The sequence below is a fragment of the Akebia trifoliata genome, chromosome 1 (assembly GCF_017979445.1).
Source record: "Akebia trifoliata isolate Shusen 1 chromosome 1, ASM1797944v1, whole genome shotgun sequence".
Classification (NCBI taxonomy): Eukaryota; Viridiplantae; Streptophyta; class Magnoliopsida; order Ranunculales; family Lardizabalaceae; genus Akebia; species Akebia trifoliata.
Window position 1 is genome coordinate 6,108,989 of NC_141375.1, and position 17,574 is coordinate 6,126,562.

A 17,574-nucleotide genomic window follows, 5' to 3' on the forward strand; every position below is an offset into this window, starting at 1 on the left:
CTCTCTAACTGATAACTTGAATTTATTTAATTAATTTTCTATATTTTTCATGGCTGTTGATCGAAAATAAAGTTTTGATTCTATTTGTAGAAGTGCCCATCTGATATAGTGGTCATCATTGTAAAAAAAAGAAAAAAACTGATCTTTTGTTGAAATTTGTTAGTAGAAAAAAAACCCATGTTTGAAATTGAGGATTTGTTCTCTGGGTTGATTGGAATTTTGCTTAATTTTTTTCCTAGATAAGGTTTGAATGGTAGAAAGAGATCATTTTAACTGACACCAACTAGTTCGTATAGCTCTTAGTTTGGTGGAATTTTTTTTAGAAATATTATTTAGAGCTATTGTTGTGTGATGTCTAGTTGTTTTTCAATAACTTTGACCTTAATGTTTAATTCATTGAGAAACCCCTACTTGAGCATTGAGGGTTTTCTCTGATTGGGTAATTGAAATTTGAAGTTTATAGGAATTTAGACCATTTATTTGAGATTACTACTTCACTTCCAATGTGGGTAACTTATCCAAATGAAATGATGTGGCCTTCTTTGGGTTAATGGGTTTCCCAATTTTTTCCATGAAAATAGAGAATTTCAAGAGATTCAAAGCTCTACTAATGATGGGTAGGCTTTTTTTGTGGGGGATATACCCTGAATTATTGTAAATAATTACTCATTCTTTTTTAATTCATTTATTTGTTTATTTAACAATTTTTTTTAAAAGGTATAAAAAGTTATAATTGGTTTAATATTTTTGTTAGATGTCAAGTATCAGAGACGCAAATGTTCCAACTTCTAGTATTGAACCAGTTGTTGCTCATAATTCTACAATTGGCAGTGGCACTGCAACCTCAAAAGTAGAGGTAAGTCCCACTTGAAAGATGTCTCGTAGACCAAAATCTGATGTTTAGAATAATTTTATCAAAATAAAAATTGATAAAGGAGGCAAGGTAGAAAGGACTAAATGCAATTACTGTGGTATAGATTATGGGTATTCAAGTGCTAACGGACTACCACATTAAGAAAACATTTGAGTAAATGTTCCAAGTATCAATACAATGATGACAAAAGATAAAAACTTTTATCATTCCAAAAGGTAAGACAAGAATGAGATAGTAATCTTGTCGCTTGAAAATTTGATCAAGAGTTGTGTAGAGATGCCTTGACTAGGATGATTATTATTGATGAATTAACTTTTAAGATTGTTGAGCGTGAAGGATTTCGATTCCTTTTAAGTGTGTTACAACCTAAATTTTAATTAGTATTGTGGCGTCCCGCTGAACACTAACATAAATCCCCATGTCAGATCTCGAGCTACTAGGTGGCACCTCGAAATTCCGACATGATCTCTTCTGTTTATGTTAGCATTTGAAGGCGTATAACCTGCATCTAATAAACGACATACAATGCTGCATATATATATATATAAAATAGAACACTAGCGGAAGCCTATATACGTCTAATAATGTACGAAAGATCAGAGTGCGGAAGAATAACTAGAATACATGATTATACAATTATTTATCACTCTAACAAAAGTCCTAACACTCAAGACAAAGTCCATAAGACTACCTTGGGGAATTGACACCACTAGGGAGTATAGCCCTAGTACTTACCAGGTGACGAACTCTGGTTGTCTATCTGACCAACCAGATGATCCTCATTCGTGCTCTATACTTGCCTTGCCAAGCTCTGAATTTGAAGCTAAAAAAATAAAGAAGGAAATTGTGAGTAACAATGGTTACCCAGTGGGGAAACAAACAATTTCTGCCAATAACCCCTCCTAACATGAACGAATAAGCATACTAAATCATTTTAACAATATAAAATTTTATAAAATAAACTACGATTAACTTGTACATATAGCCAGAGATGAGCAACTAAACATTTTAAAACTAACATTACATCAATCAATAGTACTCACTATAACATTTTCTTTATGTACAAATCTAATTGATCAAATTGAAACATTAAACATGCATTTCATTTTATATATCAAAGTAAGACAACAGATACATAATACACTATGGTGGAGTATTGGAATTAGAGAGTTGGGATTCACGACTGGATCGCTCCTAGTCGGAACATGATGTAATAATTCTTCTCTGACTTTTAGTTCCTGATTTTGTGGTCGGTCGTTGCACTTACTACGCTTGGTTGACCATTTATCCGGTTCAGGCTAGCCGTTTAACGTGACCGTAAGCAATGGGTCTCTTTTCGATGTGTCAGAACGTTCGACTACTATAGATTGTTAGTGATCACTGACTAATCATCTTCGTCTATGCCTATTAGGCGTGCATGTGATTCCCAAATATACAAACCATTCGTATACGACCACCTTTACATTACAAGTTCACTGGTAAAGATAGAGAGGAATATCCCGGATTCCAGTTGTGACTCCACTCTCATATGCGTCTCATACCACGTATGAGCTTGGTGGTCCTTACCGTACATCCCATGATAATACACCACTTTGAATGATATGACGCACTATCCCTTCTGGCATTCACAGACTCTTTAACAGTTCACAAAATAGCTACATATATATATTACTTTCATTTGAAAACAAAACAGAAATTAACAATACAAGGTTGAGAATGGATATCCAGTTTCCTACCATGCAAGTGCTACTCGACCTAAAATAAATAACATAACAGAAAGTAAATAAACATGCAACCAGTAATATTATCCATGGATATCTGTTCACCAATCTACACACAACACAATAACGTAAAATGCAGACATCACCCCTAGGATGTGATTCTGATATTTTACTATTTCATACCCTTTTTCCCTTTTTTCGAATTTTACAGCTTTCAATTTCTTCAATAAAATATTTATTTTATGATATTTATTAACTCAATATGAGTTCATTGAATATTAAATCATATTTTCCAACTATAGAATTTATTTTTATCAATAATATTGAAAAAGAATACAAATTTTATATCAAAACGGGGTCTAAGCAGTGCACAAGACCCAATTGATGAAAATAACCCGTTAAAATACCCTACCCACTTATAATTTGTTAAAAAATACAATTAAACATATCAAACATGCAATTTCTGACGTGAATTTTTAAATAACAAAAAAATTCTATATTTTGGAAATACATCAAAAAAATTTCGATAAAATCCTAAATGCTATTTTCACAATCTACGATTACTAATAGAAATTGAAAGTTCCTTACTATCTCTAGGCGAAATGATCGAAACATGTGCGCTGAAATCGAGGCGATTGGCATAGAAATCGAGATGGACCGAACTTTAAAGCGGTTGATTTTCAAAACCGACCAGGTGTATTCGAAGATCTCGATGTGGTCATCCTTTCTCCCTTCTGCGGCGGAGGACGGTTTGACCCCGAAATGGATGAAATCCGAGGTCAAAGTTATGAAATCTCCATATAAAAATACGGCTGATTTTTGACGATATCGGGTGAAAAAGAAAGTGAAATGAAAAAAGGTTGGGTGGGTTTTGTAGAGAATGAGGCTGCGGACGTTTCTCCCTTCTGCGTCAGTCGTCAACAACGAGCCGTTTGCAAGAGATCTGAGGTGGAAGTTTTAAAAAAAAAAAAAATTTTAATAACGCGTTGGTTGTTGGATAGGTTGGAGAAGAAGAAGTGAAAAAAATTATTAAAATTTTATTTATATAAAATTTGGGACGAAATCGGTATTTCGGCTATTGTTTCGATCGACGATAACTTGACCGTTCGGACTCTAAAAATAACGAATGAATACTCTATTTTGTCTAATTTTTCATTCTGAATCTTATGGTATGATCAATTTCTACAAATTCTATCTCTAACAAAAATTTACATTTTTTGCCTGAGGTGACCCTTAAAATTGATGTCGTTTTCATTTTTGACGATAATTCGACTTTCTGGTCTCCAAAAATGATAAATAAATAGTCCATATTTAATAATTTTTCATTAGGAATCCAATGGTATAATCAAATTTTAATAATTCTTATTCTAGCAAAAGTCACTATTTTAGCCTGGTCCGACTCGATAATCGAGGATTTCGTAACTTTTATATTCGGACTCACATTTAAGCGTGCTTACAGGCTAAAGTATGTTTTTTGATCATTTTGAATCCAATGGTGAGGTCAGATTCCATTAAAAATAATCAGAAACACCTTAAAAGTTTGCACCTAAGTCCCACTTTCAAGATTTTCTTAAAATTTCACTATTTATTTTTTCTTCGAGATACGAATTGAAAATTTGGGATTTTACAAGTATCTTGTACTACGGTGGCAAGAGATTGTTTACAATTGTATGCAGCTGAGAAGAAGACGTTGAAGAACTTGTTGAATAGTTCTGTACATAAAATTTTTCTCATAACATATTTGTAGACTTCGTTACAAAATATCTCATATATGTGTCTTACTGCGCATTTTATAGATAAAAATTGAAAATTACATAAAAGGATAATTAACTTTTGTATAGTTACGAGTTATAAAGGAGAATAAATTGGTAAAATGATCGAGTTATGTTTGCTTCAATGGGATATAGAGAATGTGTGCACTATTATGGTTGATGATGCAAGTTCCAATGATGTTACCATGGGATACATGAAGAGAAAGCTAAATAAAAAATATGATTGCATTTTAAACGATGAGTTCTTGCATATGAGGTGTTGTGCGCATATATTGAATTTGATTGTGAAAGATGGGATGAATGAGTGCATGATTCGATTGTTAAAATTCGTGGTGTTATAAAATACGTTAGAAGCTCCCCTGTAAGAACTCAATAGTTCAAGAAGTGTGTTGACCAAGAAAAAATCACGTGTAGGAGTTCTTTGGTTCTTGATGTTTCAACTAGGTTGAATTCAACATACCTTATGTTGGATACTGCAGTAAAGTTTCAAAAAGTATTTGAACGATTGGAAGAACAAGAACTACAGTTTAGTAATGAACTCAAAAATGAGCTTTCCACCGAAGAAGAATAAGCTAAGCTTTTGCAAACTTTTTACGAGGCTTTTAAGCGCATGTTAGGCTCATTGTATGTAACTACTAATACGTATTTTCATGAAGTTTGTACTATTGAAGGTACTATTTCTGATTGGTCTAAAAGCTATGATCCTTGGTTGAGTTTTATATTGGTTGCGGTGGTGTTATATCTTTGTTACAAGTTGAGATATGTCAAATTTTGCTACTCAAACCTTTATACACCCACGAAGGTTGATGGCTTGGTTAAGAAGGTAAGGGAAATAATGAAGTAAATTTTTGAACAGTATCAACTTCATGATTTAACTCCAGTTTTTTTTTCATCTAGTTTTACTCAGAATTCAAAAGAGATGGATCTTGATCGACCAATTATTGAAGTTAGTGTGCAAGGGAAGTATCTCCAATCCGAGTTTCTAAGACAAATAGAAGAAGACGAAAACGTGAAATGTAAATCGAAAGTGGATAAATATTTGGAAGAACGAGTGGAAAAGCAAGACTTGAACTTTGAAATTTTAAATTGGTGGAAAATGAATTCTTTCAAATATCCCATACTTTCTAAGGTGGCACGAGATTTATTATCCATTCATGTTTTCACTGTTGCTTCTGAAAGTGCTTTTAACACCAGAAGTCACATACTATATCAATTTCGAAGCTTCCTAACCCCAAAGCTAGTAGAATGCTTGATTTGTGGACAAGATTTGTTACCTGGTTCACCTCTTCCAATTGATGTTGAAGAGATACTAGAGGAACTTGAAGAAGTTGAGTCAGGTAACCTTTTATTTTTATAATTTTGTCATTTTACTTATATACAAAATTATAGTATTTCTATTTAATGAAAATTTATTTCATTTTATTTTTACAGTCATTACAAATGATAAAATCTTTTCATCTGGTTAGTGATTAGTTGATTTTCAAATGTCTCTTCATTTGTGATTATAGGTAAATTACTTTTCTAAAACTATATTTATGAAATAAATTACTTTTTAAATACTTATTCAATAATGAATTAATGATGATGTTTATTTTTCTATTTTTAGGTCTTATGAGTTGTAACATGAAAGAAGACATGTAATGAACTTACTTGATTTTAGTTATAATTTTCATTTTGGATTGACTTATATTATATAAGATATGTTCATGAGTGTATTTATTTTTGTATGTGAGACATTTATTTTGTTTGATGGATGATTCTTATTTGAATTTATTTTTGAAGTTCAAATTGGATTGGCATAAATATAAATTGTGATTAAGTATTTATTCCTTTATTCATTTTTTATTGTTTATTTGCTTGATTTCTATATTTTTTTTCATACTATATTTGTTTTTGTTATGCCTTTTAATTAAAATCATTGATGATTATAAATTTATTTATATATTTAATGTTTTTACTTTCTAATATTTAATATTAGTTAGCATAAATGCATAATTGTCTTCCTTATGTTGTTGTACATTGATATATTTTCTTGATTGATGATGGGTTTAACTTTAAACAAGCTGCAAACAACAAGCAACATTTGATTTTAAGAATGACTTTGATCTTCAATCATCATTTACAAGGTAAGTGTTAAATGATTTTTATTTTCTAATTTTTTCATGATTTTTATTTTTAATGTATTAAAAACTATAAGTATTTTGGATTGGTTACAGATGTTTTCATGATTTTTATTACTATTGGATTGGTTCATTATTTTTTCATGATTTTTATTACTATTGAAAATAATAAATATGAGAACCGAGAACCGATCCGAACCAAGATTGTATTGGATTGGGGTTCGGTTCTATAGGAAATTGGATTGGATCGGTTCCAAATTTGTAAAATCGATCATGTTTGGTTCGATTCTAATTTTGTCAAATTTGAACCAATCCAAATCATGTGCACCCCTACTATATTGTGTAGCTCGTTTCGAGATGGTGATAGAAGTTCTTGGATACTTGACTCGGGAGAAATCGACCACATGATATTCGATGCCATCGATTTTTCCCATACTTCTCCACTACTGTGCACCTGCATTGCTAACGCCAATGAGGTCCTATTTTCGGTTATAGGGGTGAAAATGCCCTCGATCCGCGGGGTGCGCGGATCCGCTTTTGACCTTTGAGGTTTGGGAGTCGCCACCTAGTTATTACATTCTAGGAATAGAATATAGACTCGAAATGGATAAAAACGACTAATCTACTTGTAGACACCCCATTTTTGCATCCGCCTGATTAATCAAGTCGTCAACCCGATCGCAAAGGTTCCCAATGATGGATGTCTATTCCCATGCTTTATTTTGTTACTAGATATGTTTCAGAAATCCAGATGAGGTATCTCGAACTGACAAAACTTAGAAACCACGCTACGCTAGGAAAATACTACCCCAGAAACATAGAAATCATCATCCTGCAAACCAAAAAGAAGTTTCACGATAAAAATCACTAAAAATGACCAAATTACCAAAATACCCCTAACATCAAAACAACCTTAGAGCCTACATTACGCTTAGGAAAATCCGTTCAAACACATAAAACAACAAATCGAAACCAAATAAATCATTTCACCAATTTTCACAAAATTTGACAAAATTACGAAAATACCCCTCATAAAATTCACGATCATTTCACATAAAAAATTTCATAAATGATAAAAATCAATTTTTTCATTGAATTCCTTACGAGAAACTGATTCCAAAACATCCTGGAACATTGAAAAATGACTTAAAACGTAAAAAATCCTCTCCGATGGTAAAACGGTAATTTCACAATTTTAATAATTAAAAATTTCGAAATTAATAAATAAATCATTAAATAATGTAAAGTGAAATATTAATAAAATTAATTATTAAATTTAAATCAAAAAAATTGATCAATCAGGCTTTCAAGAAAAATTGTTGATGGTTCGCTAGATATTTCTTTAAGGACCCCTCCATTTGGGGGTCCAAAGAATCAAAGATATAATAGAGGGGGGTTCTCCAAAAATTTAAAGTCAATCAAGCAAGACTAAATTCAAGATATTAAAGTCAATCAAATAAGGCTAAAGTCAAAATTAAAGTCAATTAAGTAAGACTAGAGTCAAGTATTAAAGTCAATCTCATAAGACTAAGGTCAAAACCCTAAATCAAAACCCTAATCTAAACTAATCAAGTCAATCTCATAAGACTAATGTCAAAACCCTAAATCAAAACCCTAATCTAAACTAATCAAGTCAATCTCATAAGACTAAAGTCAAAATCCTAAAACCCTAAAGACTAAGTCAAAACCCTAATTGAAACCCTAAAAGAAACCCTAATCAAACCTTAATGCTTCTAAAAACTTTATAAATAGGAGTCTCCATACCCTATTTTCGTATCAAAGAAAAAACCCTATGAAAAGTAGGTAAAGAAGCCTCCATAGCCTCCCCAAAATCCTAATTTTGGAGCCCCAACTCCTTCCCTAACACCCCTACTCCAATTTTAGCCTAAAAAACACCCAAAAACCTCTCAAAAACATCCCAAAAAATCCACAACAAATTCGAAGCACCCAGATCCAAGAAGGAGATACCTTACCTCGGAGATCAGGAATCAGATCCGGAGATAGAACGAAGTAAGGAATACGGTACAAGGAGCCATTCTCACCAGATCTGAGGGAATAACACTTTTGCAGATCAAAGGTAAATTTTTTTATTTTTTTTAATCTAGGTTTATCATTAGCAATGTAGATCTATTTGGGATAAATAGAGACCGGCATTGGCCGGGCGGGGTTGGTGCCTAACACCTTCCAACCCCGTAACATGATCCCCGGATTCAGATTTCTATAGTAGATTAGTTCTTTTTATCCATTGTAGGGTCAATTTGGTTCTTAGACCGTAATAACTAGGTGGCGACTCCCAAACTTCAATGGTCAAAAGCGGATCCGCGCACCCCGCGGATCGAGGGCGCTTTCACTACTAAAAAATACTGAGTCCGGGGATCACATTACGGAATTGGAAGGTGTTAGGCACCAACCCCTCCCGGCAAACGTCGGTCTCTAATAATTTTCAAGTAAACTACATTGCTAAAAGACCTAATAAAACAAAAAATAAAAAATTTATACCTTTCCGAAAACAACGGTCTTGTTCCCTCAGATCTGATAGAACAACTCCTTGTACAGTACTTCTCGCTTCGTTTTGTCTCTAGATCTGATTTCTGAGGCAAGGTATCTCTTTCTTAGACTTGGATTCTTTGGATTTTTTATGGATTTCTGGGTGTTTTTGAAAGGCTTATAGGTATTTTTCGAGCTAAAATCAAAGTATGGGTGTTAGGTAAGGAGTTGGGGCTTCAAAATTAGGGTGTATTGGAGGCTAGGAAAACTTTTTGACCTACTTTTCTTAGGGTTTATTTTTGGATACGAAAATAGATTGTGAGGACCCATATTTATAGATTATTTAAGTGTTTGTTTAGATAAAATTAGTGTTTAATTATAATTCTTTTAGTTAGAGTTATATTTTAATTAGAATTATTTTAGGTAGAGTTATATTTTAGTTAGAATTCTATTAAATAGAGTTATTATTTAATTAGGATTGTTAAATAGAATTATTATTTAATTAGAACTCTATTAGGGTTTTGACTTTTGGTCTTATTTGATTGACTTTAAGATTTTGACTTTAGTCTTATTTGATTGACTTTAATATCTTGACTTTAGTCTTACTTAATTGACTTTAATTTTGACTTTAGTCTTACTTGATTGACTTTAATATCTTGACTTTAGTCTTACTTGATTGACTTTAATTTTTTGAACAACTCCCTCTATTATATCTTTAATTCTTTGGACCCCCAAATGGAGGGGCCTTGAATAAATATCTTGGCAACCATTAACAATTTTGCCTAAGAGCCTGATTGATCGATTTTTTTGGTTCACATTTTTAAATTAATTTTATTAATGTTTCACTTTACATTATTTAATGTTTTATTTATTAATTTCAGAATTTTTAATTATAAAAATTATAAAATTACCATTTTGCCCTCGGAGATGACTTTTTGAGTTTTAGGTCGTTTTTCGATGTTCCAGAATGTTTTGGAATCGATTTTTCGTAAGGAATTCAATGGAAATTTTGATTTTTATCATTTATGAAGTTTTTTGTGCGAAATGGTCGTGAATTTTATGAGGGGTATTTTCATAATTTTGTCGAATTCTATGAAAATTGACGAAATGATTTATTTGGTTTCGATTTGTTGTTTTATGTGTTTGAATAGGTTTTCCTAAGCATAACATAGACTCTAGGGATATTTTAAAGTTAAAGGTATTTTGGTAATTTAATCATTTTTTAGTGATTTTTATCGTGAAGCTTCTTTTGTTTGAAAAATGATGATTTCTAAGCTTTTGGGATTATATTTTTTTATCGTAGCGCGGTTTCTACAGTTTTGTCAGTTCGAGATACCTCATCCGAATTTCTGAAACATATCTGGTAACAAAATAAAGCATTGGAATAAAGATCCATAATTGGGAACCGTTGCAATCGGGTTGACGAGTTGGTTAATCAGGCGAGTGCAAAAATGGGGTGTCTACAAGGGGTTGGCACAGTGACATTGTCATCAACGTTATCGTTATCTCATACTTTGCTTGTTCCCTATCTTTCCCATAAGTTACTCTCTGTGAGTCAAGTTACCGAAGTCATAAACTGTGTTGTATTAATGTACTATACTTTTTGTTTACTTTAGGATATTCTTATAAAGGAGATCATTGGGCGTGGTACTAAGAGGGGGGCTTTATTATGTTGATAATTTTAATATGGGTCGCGCACATCACATGCATCCTCTAATTGACAAGAAAGAGCGACAGATTTGGCTTTGGCATCGTCGGTTAGGCCACCCGTCCTTTCGTTATATGAAGTATTTGTTTCTTGATTTATTTTCCAGTATTTCGATATGTGATTTCAAATGTGAACCTTGTACTCTTGCTAAACTTGTATTCATTCTTATGTGTGGGGTCCTTCTTCAATTTCTACAATTTCTGGTCCTCGATTGTTTGTAATATTTCTCGATGATTGTACTCGCATGACTTAGCTCTATTTGTTGAAACATAAAGACGAAGTACTGAATACATTTTAATCCTTTCACATTATGGTTCAAACCCATTTTTATGCTAAGATTCAAATTCTTAGATCCGATAATGGTGGTGAGTATGTGAACCACCGGTTTCATGCCTATTTTCAGCATTATGGCCTTCTACATGAAACCTCCTGCCCATAGACTCCTTAGTAGAATGGGGTCACAGAGAGAGAATTGCCATATCCTAGAAATTGCCCAGGCTCTATTACTTAACGTTCATATGCCTAGTCGACAATGGACTGATGTCGTTGCTACGGTGATGCATCTCCTCAATCGAATGCCTTCTAAAGTCTTGAATTTTAAGTCCCCATTACAAGCCCTGTCAACGTATGTTCCATTACCTATGATGTTATTACTTCCTCAGATTTTCGGTTGTGTCACATATTTCCACCTTCATAAGAACCAGCGCACAAAACTTGATCCCTGCGTCATTCGATGTCTCTTCTTGGGCTATGTTGTCCATAAAAAAAGGTATCGATGCTACGATCCGACCACCAAATGCATCTATGTGACTATGGATGTCACTTTTTTCGAATCAGAGACATTCTTCTCTTCATCATTATCCAATTCTCCTCATCAGGGGGAGATTAGTGGTGACAAGCCAAATTGGTTACGATTTGACTAGCTGAGATTTCATGACACCGACATCAATGAAAACAACACTGACATCAATGAAAAAAATACTGAAATCTATGTCAATAAGGAACCCAATACAGAACTAGGTGTATCTTTAAAAGCAGATATAGGCTCCATAAAAACTTTTATACCACCTGAAGCTGAAATGGCAAACCCCCCCCCCCCCCCCCCACTCCTCAGTACCCGAAGACCCATCTCCTGAGAATATCCCTAAGGTAAATTCTCCTACTATATCTTCAAACTTTAATGATATAAATATCCATGTTGGCTATACTTTACCTTTCAGGCATAATCGTGGCAAACCACCAAACAAATATTCTCCAAATATTGGAGAACGAAACTCAAAGTATCCAATTGCCAAATATGTGTCTACAAAAAGGCTATCCATACCACTTAAGATATTCGTACATGAACTCTCCTCGTGCCATGTTCCTACAAATGTTTATGAAGCCATAACAAATCCTAAATGGACCTAAGTTGTGAAGGAAGAAATGGAGGCACTGCAGAAAAATGAAACATGGACTCTTGTTCCATTACCCAAAGGAAAGAAAACGGTAGGGGTGTAAATAAGTGTTCTCCATGAAACAAAAAGTAGATGGTTCGATTGATTAATACAAAATAAGACTAGTAGCGAAGGGTTACATACAGACACATGGTGTAGACTACCAAGAAACTTTCTCACTGGTAGCAAAATTGAACTCAGGCAGAGTATTGTTATCCCTTGTAGTAAACCTTGACTGGCCATTGCATCAGTTTGATGTAAAAAATGCCTTTCTCCATGGAGATTTGGAGGAAGAGATTTACATGGACATTCTACTAGGCGACACAACAACTTTTGAGGTTGAGATGGTATGCAAATTATAACGAGCATTGAATGGCTTGAAATAATCACTTAGAACATGGTTCAGGTGATTTAGCTTGGCAATGAAGAAATATGGCTATCAACAAAGTAACTCGGATCATACACTATTCTTAAAGCACCAACGGGGAAAGGTCACGACCTTAATAATCTATGTAGATGACGCGATTATTATAGGAGATGATCAGGAAGAAATATTAAGACTCTAAGAACACTTGGCAACTGAATTCGAATGATGAATCTGGGAGGACTCAAATATTTTCTAGGAATTGAGGTTGTTAAATCAAAGCAAGGTATATTTCTTTTCCCAATGAAAATATATTCTAGACTTTCTATCAAAGGTGGGACTACTCAAGTGTAAGCCTGCAGACACACCAATTTTCCAAAATCACAAACTGGGAAATTACTTAAACCAAGTGTTGAAAAACAAAAAAAAAAAAATACTAGAGATTAATTGGAAAGCTTATTTATCTCTCACACACTCGTCCAGACATTACGTATGCGGTGAGTGTAGTAAGTCAATTCATACATTGTCCGAGTGAAGATCACATGGATGCGGTGCTCAGAATTCTTCGATACTTAAAGTCATCTCCAGGGAAATGGCTTATGCTCTCAAAAAACAATCACATTAGAGTCGAGGGATATATAGATGAAGATTGGGCAGGAAATATATTAGATTGAAAATCACCCTCAGGGTACTTCATGTTTGTTGGCGAGAACCTTGTGACGTGGAAAAGCAAGAAACAGAATGGGGTGGTTTTGTCTAGTGCTGAAGCTAAGTTCTTTGGATTAAAAGACTATTAACATATATTGGTTTTGCCCCAAGTTGTGAGATGGATCTATTTTGTGATAATAAGGTTGCCATTGATATCTCACACAATCCTGTCCAACATGATCGGACCAAACACGTGGATGTGGATCGACATTTTATCAAGCAAAATCTTGAGAACAAGGCAATCCAATTTCCTTTTATTAAATCTGAAGACCAGTTGGTAGATATACTCACAAAAGTTGTATGCAATAAGATTTTTTACAACTCACTTGATAAGTTAGGCATGAGAGACATGTATGCACCAACTTGAGGGGGAGTGTTGGCGTAAGTTGTCATTAGAGGAATTATAGGAGAAGCCTTGATTTTAAAGAGTTTTGTTTTTTAAATCCCTTGGTACAAGGGTCAACCATGATTCTAGCTATAGAATCAGTATAGACAAAAATAGACATTCTCTTATGTATATTTATATCTAATTCCTTGTAAAAGAGTAGAAAAAGTAATATAGAAACTTCTTTCCATGAATTTCTACAAATATTTCTTCTAATTGGAATATTAATCTGCTTTCATTAAACATTGAGATTCTAATTATATTTATAATTTGAAATAGGAGAATATTCCTTAAATCTTTTTATGAATTTTACCATAGATGTAAAGCTTGGCCCAGGTAAAATAGTAAATTATTAAATTTCCATCATAATGATAATGCCATATTGGGGATATTATCCTAAGTGATCATTATGAAGTACACATGTTCTTTTTATGAATTTTACCATAGATGTAATGCTTGGCCTAGGTTCAATGGTAAATTATGAAATTTCCATCATAATGATAATGCCATATTGGGGATATTATCCAAAATGATCATTATGAAGTACACATGTTTGATTAGGTGAATTATTAGGGAAACTTAATTATTAATGACTTTGCCCAACCCCAATGTCCAATATGTCATTTTTAATTATCAACTTCATCTCCTTCATTGTTTTAGAATATCACAAAGGTTCATTTCATCGATTAAAGATTATCCAAATCTCAAAAATTACTTTGAGAAATGATGAGCTCTTTTTATTTTATTTTTTTGAAGTTTATAAAAGTTTTATCTCTACATCCATGTAGCACCCAATCACATGTTTTTGGGTGTCACATGGATGTTCAGTCCATATAGATAGATGGTCCTTCGAATCATATAATCCGATCTCTCTCTTGTTGCAAGTTAATCATGAATTTCTCTAAAAATTTATTTTATATTTATTTATTAGTAGTAGTTAGGATCAAACCTATATTTCTAACTTGGTGGGTATTTAGGTGTTGTCATTACTTATTATCATTAAAGACCAGCTCCCAACCACCAAATGTCCATCAGTTTTCCTAATTTTAAACAACATTTGACCTAAAAACAAATATTCCAAGTGGTGCTTTCTTAGGAAACATTTTTGTTAAAAATACCAAACTTTGGGGGTATTTGGGGTCTTATTACTCATCACTGTTAGGGACCAACTCCCAACTACTACTAGATGCCAACAAGGATTAAATTATTTTAGAGTTTGGCTTGTGGGGCCCATGTGTAATATATGGAAAAATATCCTTCGATCTAATGTCATAACTCTAGTCCAGAGTTATGGCCTAGATAAAAGTTTTAGTTTGAAAGACTTTGAAAATGGGCGGTCACTGAACTCTCAAAAAAATCTAAAATTCAAATTCAATTGTGAAAAATTATCGTTTTCTTTTTAAGTTTTTTAGAATTTTGTTATCTACATCCGATCATTTTTTTTCGAGGCTACATGGAGTTATGGATAGAGAACATCATTGGTAACTTAGTCGAGAAAGAATTTTAATTAAGTTATTTCATGGGCAGTGTAATCATCAATAGATGTTTGTTAAGGAAGAATGTCATATTTTTTGGTATGAAAAACATCGTCTCAAAAATGTGGAATCTATGGATTCATCTTATAAGATTGCGATATGGCTATTAATTTTGCAATTAAGCATTTGAGGAGAGTTCGAATAGGCAAGGTTGCGGGTTATTGTATCCATTCAAATTTCAAATATCTCGTTTATCTTATATGAATTTGAATAGAGATAGACATGGATTTCCTACAACTCGAGTGCAACAATGGTCCTAAATTTAACCAAAAGATTTCATACGAATGGCGTCCTCAGATATGTCAGAAATGCAAATCAATGGATCTCATACGATCTAAAATCTGATCCATTTCGAGCTAACAAGTTTTCGAGGATTTAGGTTCCGATAAGAACCCAACCAGATAAGGATCTAATTTGATAAATTATTGCATAGGTTCTAGCCAACTATTTCTGATCCAATACGTTATGAAAATATATAAATTATATTAATAAATGTATATACCTTACTTAATATATAACTTTTTCTAACCAAATGTGATTAATTTGGTATGGACCCAATCCAATGCCACTAAATTAGGGGCTTAGACTCATAGCTCGGTTGGTTTGACACATTGTGAAGCAACTCTGAGGTTTTGGTTCAAGTCTAGCTTACCCATCCCTTAAAATATATATATATATATACATATGGGTGACGTTCCTACGACCCTTACTATGACTCACATTGTGACACCGTTTTTGTCTTATATGGGAAAAAAGGTTTGGAATGGGCTGATTTTTTGTGAGGATGATCTCTGTGATGAGAGGATCATCCTGGCAAAAAATCATCCCATTCCAAAACGTCTAACCCCATCAAAATTGATTTACAAAAATTGGACGGTCTAAAATTTGTCAACTTGTAAACATGGGGCTAGAAGTTTCATAATAAGCTGATTTTTGACAAGGATGATCTCCTCACCATAGAGATCATCCTCACAAAAAATCAGCCCATTTCAAACATTTTTACCCATATAAGACAAAACACGATGTCGCAATATGAGTCGTAATAAGGGTCGTAGGAACCCGACCCTCCTACGACCCTATATATATATATGTCCTTCAACAAGATGTGAATCCACATATTAGAATTCAACAAAGACCCAATCCAATAAGTTGTTAGGTTGAGCTTGAAATTGATCCAATGAGGCCGTTAGCCTACTAACCTGACCAGCCCCTCGTGAAAAAATAAGGGTTACTTACGATTGAGTTTGCAAAGGTAGGGTCGAACTCAAAATTTTCCAACTTATTAAATCTTGGCCAGGGTCAAACAGAACCCAGTCCAACTTGGCCTGCTAGTTTATTTTATATGATAATAAAATCTAAATAAGATAATAAAATAATAAGTTTGATCTCACTTTGCACTGTATTTTTGACTAGTGTGGAGATTGGATCTCCATTTTGATGAAAAGAAGTGTTAACTAGTCTCAAATGATATAGAAAAATGCATTAATTTATTATTTTTTCCAAAACATTATAATCAAGGAGAGTCTATTTGGGCTTTTATTTTAAATTTGGGCCTGATAGGAGTATAGGACCGATCTAAGGTAGAACCCCTCTCCATTAACAGCCCAAGTTCCAAATTAATCTAAATTGGATCAGTTTACAGCCCTAATTTCGTGATTAAGGATGAGGATGCCACCTCATATAATTTGGTGGGTCCATATTGCCTTAAAAGTCATGTAGGAGGAGATGTCCCTTATCTTTGTTATGTGATGGGCTTTACATATATTAAAACATGGTTGTTGCCATGTCGAAGACATTAGTCTGGTTGCCCCACATAATGCAATATACCTATCTCTAGATGTAACAAGTTGTGCTGATAACATGATATGATATATGGTCTCCTATAATTATTTCACCCAAAATTTCATATGGATCTAACTTCCTCATTTGTCGAGAATACTTTCTAAAATCAAAAACATGTCTACTGGTTATTTATTTTGGAATTCTCGATAAAACGAGAGGTCGAAACTATCCAAACCCAAGTTTTACATTTTATTTTTATGAAAATTTTGTTAAAAGAAAATTAGAGGATTTTGGGACGAAAAATTTCTTATTAATTTATGGAAAAAGCAGAGGATGTGTAATCTAGACAACGCCAGATGTACGATCATTGGTCCATGTCCAATGAATGTTCGATAACAGAGTTGTTTCTCAATATGTGTCAAATAAATTAGTCCATTTGATTGAGAATTTGTATTAGTTTTTACTTTTTATATTGACTAATAAAATTCATTTTCCAAGTTTTAAGGAAATCATTTTGCTATTTCCTTGAAAAATGATTTTCCAAATGATAAGAAAAATTGAGACTCTCTTTCACATTGATTGTCATCCAATTATGTTGAAATGTCATTGAAATTTGACTTTTAATGCCCTACAAAGACCGTTCCATTATTGATTATCAACTTTTTCTTCGTCGTTGTCCAAG